The sequence below is a fragment of the Argiope bruennichi genome, chromosome 1 (assembly GCF_947563725.1).
Source record: "Argiope bruennichi chromosome 1, qqArgBrue1.1, whole genome shotgun sequence".
Classification (NCBI taxonomy): domain Eukaryota; kingdom Metazoa; phylum Arthropoda; class Arachnida; order Araneae; family Araneidae; genus Argiope; species Argiope bruennichi.
Genome location: NC_079151.1, coordinates 130,247,615 through 130,253,251, shown reverse-complemented (window position 1 = coordinate 130,253,251; position 5,637 = coordinate 130,247,615).

The following is a 5,637-nucleotide window of genomic DNA, read 5'->3' as shown; positions in this document are numbered from 1 at the left end:
TATCATTTTTTTCAACTATCCGCACTGATTGAAAGTCAATTGTGGTTTCGAATGAGATTTGTGTTGCTGAATTTCTCAAGGAAGTTTCTCAAATTTTTGTGGGGTAAGCGCTATTTTCATTTTAAAACAGAAATGCAGAATCACAATGTTCTGATTTCTTTAACTATCTCTATTAATAATAAAGAAGAAAGTGTTACTCTCTGTCTGTATTGGGAACTCAACAGAAGAAACAATTTGAACTAGAACTTCCGAATTCAGCACAGATATACTTCGCAATATACTGGAGCAATTTTAAAAATTTCAATTAAAATTTTAAATGCGATTTTGAAGATTTTCCATGACAACTCCGGAAAATATTGAAAATATTTTTGGGAGTAATCATGGATTCTATCTGAAATCTCCCAAAAATTATTTTAACATCATTTTAAAATTTAAAATATTCTATTTTTAGAGATATCAATTACATTGCAGCACTTTTTTGTCCAGTTTTAATTAATTTAAAAAAGTATTTTAAAGCTAATTTCACAACAATCTATTTCATTATTATCAAGAAACTTAGATCGTTTCCATTTTGATTTCAAACATTTCATCCTGAATAATTTTCCATTGTGAATATGAAGCTATGAAGATGGAGTTTATTTTTCCATCTAAGTAAGATTCTACTTAAAGTAGGTTTTTATTAAACTTTCAGGACTTTTATTATATTAATCAATTAATATAATTAAGGTTTAATATTTTAAGTAAGCAATGATGAAAACTTTGGAAAGTGTGCCGCGTTTTAAATCATTTCAAATTCAAATTTTAGGCGATATTACTGAAATTAAAGAGATGGTAGTAAATTGATTAGAAAGATGCAAGGCTTCCAAAATAATTCGTGTTATATATAAATCAAAATTTAAAGTTTAACAATACTTTGTTGAAGAAGATACTGAAAATAAACTAAATAAAATATTTAATTGAATATTTTACCACACATTAATCTCGACGAACCATCTAGTCGCGAAGGTTGCTAGTTTTGAATAAAATTCATCTTCGTTTTCAAAAATGTGTCAACCAGTAGAAATTTTTTTTGCCCAAGATATCTGTTTTTGCATACACTAGGCTCACAAGTATGATAAAACGGAGCATGAATCAGATATGTCGCTGTTTGCGAAAAGAATAATTTTAATCTGTAATTGTTCCCTCGGGGGGAGGCCTAAAAAATGGACATGAGAAGCTTCTGATATAGTGGTTAGTTCTAGCCCTTCTAACGAGTTGAGTAACTATGTGAGGCCAAGCCACTTTCTGAAGATGACGGAATGCGCCTCCTATTGGAAGGGTTGTACTGTGACCGGTAATAGCTTCTAGGGTCATAGTCCTTGTCGATGTCGCTGCGGCGTTCTGATCATTCAATTTAATCATGTGCCTTCGGGTGAGTCGGAGTCAAGGATGCTAACATAGATAACCAAAAATGAAAGAGAATGATACTGAAAAAGTTTTGCCTCATTCATCATATTTGACTTCGAAAAGTGTGTAAATGTACTAATATTTTGTTTCAACAATCTTTCTCCTTGACCGAGACATTTACATTCTCCTTACTTAGAATATCCAATGATAGTTGAGGTATCTTAAGCGGTGCATAATATAAGGTTCCTGTTTTTGAATAAACTGAAACTATTCGGTTTAATTTCACATTTTCAATAAATTCTTAATCTAATATCAAATTAACAGTTTACTTCAGCTGATTTTTTTTTTTATATTTGTAACTTTGTGAAAATACCGGTTTTATTCATTTATTTTGATTCATTCGGCGTGGTATCCATTGTTCATTCTCGGATTCGAAAACCTTCTGAGCTTTTGCGCATGCGCCAGGATGCGTTTATTGAGCCAAAATAGGAGGTGAAAGAAGAGATGAAAGGACGAAATGTTTACATTTAACAATAAGGTAACTTAGGATTATTTGTGACGTAAAAACCGTAGATAACTCTTCATACTGTCGGAAAAAAATACAAATAAAGAATAAAATACTTTAGAAAATTTTTATTGACTGTATGGAATCTAAAAATTAAATTATGACAAATAACTTAAAGATTCCTATTCTTAAAATTTGGTACTTCATTTTTTTTTTTTTTTTTTTTAAATTCAGGATAGGATTTTGAGTTAACAAAAGTTGATAATCTCGGTAATGATATTATATAAAATAATCTTCGTGCCTTACCTAAAAGCATTTTTTGCCATTTGAGCTAACCATGTAAGCGATCGATATGCAATTTTGAGGTAAAATAAAATAATACGGTCAAAAACGATGCGACACTCACATATGTATGAAAAGGGGAGGGGGTGGAAATTAAACGAAAAATAATCTAATGGAGCAAAAATTAAGTGCAACAAAAGGACGTAGAATTTTGGAAATGAGCTCATTTGTCCGCGTCTCACCCCTTAGTGAGGTAGAATCGTCAAAAGGTGGTAACCTCGGGATATTGAAAAGAACAGTACGTTTGTACACGCTACTAATTTAAACAGATACTCGATGTTTATAAAGGCTGTGACAACTAAGTGAATATGCAAAAATAGATAAGAGCCTGGTCATTTATAATTGACTAGATATTAAAATTAGTCTTTCATATTCTATAGAATTTGAATAATTTATAAATTTATTTATTTGGCTGCTGGATTAACACAATATTTTTAACCGACTTTCCTGTCGCCCCTATCAGCCAAGCGACTTAAAGGTCGCTGTCAATTCTTCCCAGTCTGAAAACCGCTACAATTCGCCTTTCCAACTGGGTCCTGACATACAACTAATCTTTGAACAATAAGAATCTTTGGTACACATTGAGCTTTCCGTTGAAGACTTCTGCGCTTCCATTCACCCGGCAGTGGGAAAGTTGAGTCAGTTTAATCCGGCAACATGTGGAAAGCGTTACGAAATACTTTTCGCAATTTTTTTTTTTTTTCTACTAGCGGATCAACGATTGATAGTTTCTGTTGTAGGAAGTGTTGAAGGAAATATAACTTTGGATATTTTTTTTTCATGACCAGTTTAAGATTAATCAATATTTGACACTTGAATGAATTTTTCTCACGACTGTATATCTTCATGGATCAAGATATTCTTTAAATTAGTAATTTAGAACATTTAATTTTTTTACTGGATTTCTGCGTAGTTTGAGTCTTTTCCAGTCACAAACTACGCAGAAATCACATCTGTATTATTCTATTCAATTTCATCGATTGCATTTTTTCAGACTAGCTGCTTTTGGGGACTATCCGGTTTGCCAGTAATAATGTTTGTATTTAATTTAAGACAAAAATTATTTAGATGCAACTCCATTTCCATGTTTATGTCTAGAAACTATTTTAAAGCTTAAATAATCAGATTTTAAAGTCATGTTACTTTAATTGTTTCACATATGTTCTGTTCAATGCGTACATCTGCCTTCCTTATGGAGCAAAGTTCCTTAATATCATGGCTGTATTAATAACATAACTGTCCGATTCACCGATCTCTTCTAACTTTCGCAGTATTGTAAGCTCATTTTTTTTATTTGTTTTGTAAATTATATTAATAGAATCCTTCTTACTCAGTTTTTAATAATGAAACGAAATCGCACGAATTTTTGAAGAAATATTTGATGAAAGATTAAAAAGGATTTCAATGTCAGGGCAACAATGTAATCTGTTGTTGAAAATCAGGCAAAATAATAATAATAATCTCAAAAAATTGTCAAAACTTGAAAATTTTTTTCGCAAATATTAAATTGATATAATTAAACAGACAGTTTTTAAAATTTTGAAATGGTATAAAGATATTTTTTGTTCAGTAATATTTTCGAAAATTATCACGGAAAAAAATCTAAAATGTAGCTTAAAATTCAATTAATTAAATTAAAAAAAATGTTTCATTGCGCTCCCATTCTCCAAAGTATATCTGAATCAAATTTGGTAAGCTCTTGGTGAAATAATCTGGTTTCTAGAACCCCACCACACACACACGCACGCGCATACACACACACGCACACACACACGCACACACTTAGAGAGAGAGAGAGAGAGAGATAAATTCTTTATCATTAGTAAAGACAGAGGCTGTCGATTAGGATGCAAAATAAGTTTTTAAAAAAACTCTCTTGTCTTCCCTCTTTAAGACCTTTAAACAGGCGAAATGGATAATTATTGAGAAAATAAACTGCATTTAAAATGTTTGATTTATATTTGCTGGATAAAAATTTTAGATGAAATCCATTAATTTATTATTATTTATATTTAATTAATTTAATTTTATATTTATGAAATGTTCGATAATTCGATTTTCTCTTTATTCAATGAAATTTCTTACTCAGGAAGAATGTTAATACCTGGTACTTTCTCGTCTACGAAGAATAGGAAGAAAATACCGAAATCGTTGAAAAATTCAAACTCGAAATTTTGACGAATCGCCATGTTGCAGGAATCCTCGAGTCCGGAAAACATGTTTTGGGGAATATGTCTGCTGTAGCCTAAAAACGTTTTGAAAAAGGCAGATGAAATTTGATATGTGACTTTTGCATCAAATTTGTAAATTTCTATCAAATTCTGGGTAAAATCCCTTCAGTGGATTATGTCTTTCCGGCTGTTCGAATATAGGATAATATTATAACCATATAATGAGAACGGCTAAATGAATAAGATTCGCCACATAGATTTAATATCTATATTATAAATGTCTATCAGATAATTTAGACCCGAATCTAACAGAGGTTGACCGTCTATCGGTCTGTAAATATATTGAACGTATGTATATATGTACTTTATATATGTACGTAAATATATCGAACTTGGTTTGTATATTTTGTGGATGTGATAGTAATTCTGTGTCAAATTTTGTTTTCAATCGACTGGGAAAAACCCGTCTAACAGACAAAATCAGATACTTTTCCGTTAGCCGATCGCAAGCGAAAAATCGCCAAATGATGTAGAATTCCTCCAAATTTCTTACGCCAAATTCGCGTTTGGTTAATAACAATTGGCGATTTGCGCCCGTCTAACGGAAAAATACCCAAATTCATGTCTATTAGAGAATATGCTAGAACGATTTGGGGAAATCCTTTCCCCTGGTTAATCATCGCAACATGCGTGCGTACAAATATAGTAAATAAAACATTGAGAAGTATTGCTGTAAAGTATACATAAAATATTTTTTAAAAATTATTAAAAGCAGAGAAAAAAATTGTACCTGATTAAAACTGAATATTGAATGTAAAAAAGTGATGTAAAACGAAGTGAATAATATTCTCCAAATTCACCTGTAAAAAATGTAACATTTTTTTTTTATTGATTGAAAATCTATTAGAACTAATAAATCTTTTCTTTCTTTAAATAAACCTTTCTACTACATTAGGAAAAAATAACGCCGGAAATTTGGTATTCCAGGTCAAACAGTCTACTCTATGGAGCGTTTTGAACAATTTTTTTTCATCAAGTATATCATAATTTGTAAATAGCATTACAATTTATAAACATAATCGTTTTAAAAAGTGTGAGTTAAATGCATATAGTCACTGGATTGCAATATTATGTAAAGTTAATTTTATATTTTGAAACTTTCTAGAAATACAGAACTCCTTGCAGCGGCATTTAAATCCAGAGAAGTACATGTTTCCCAGTCTCTTGATAATT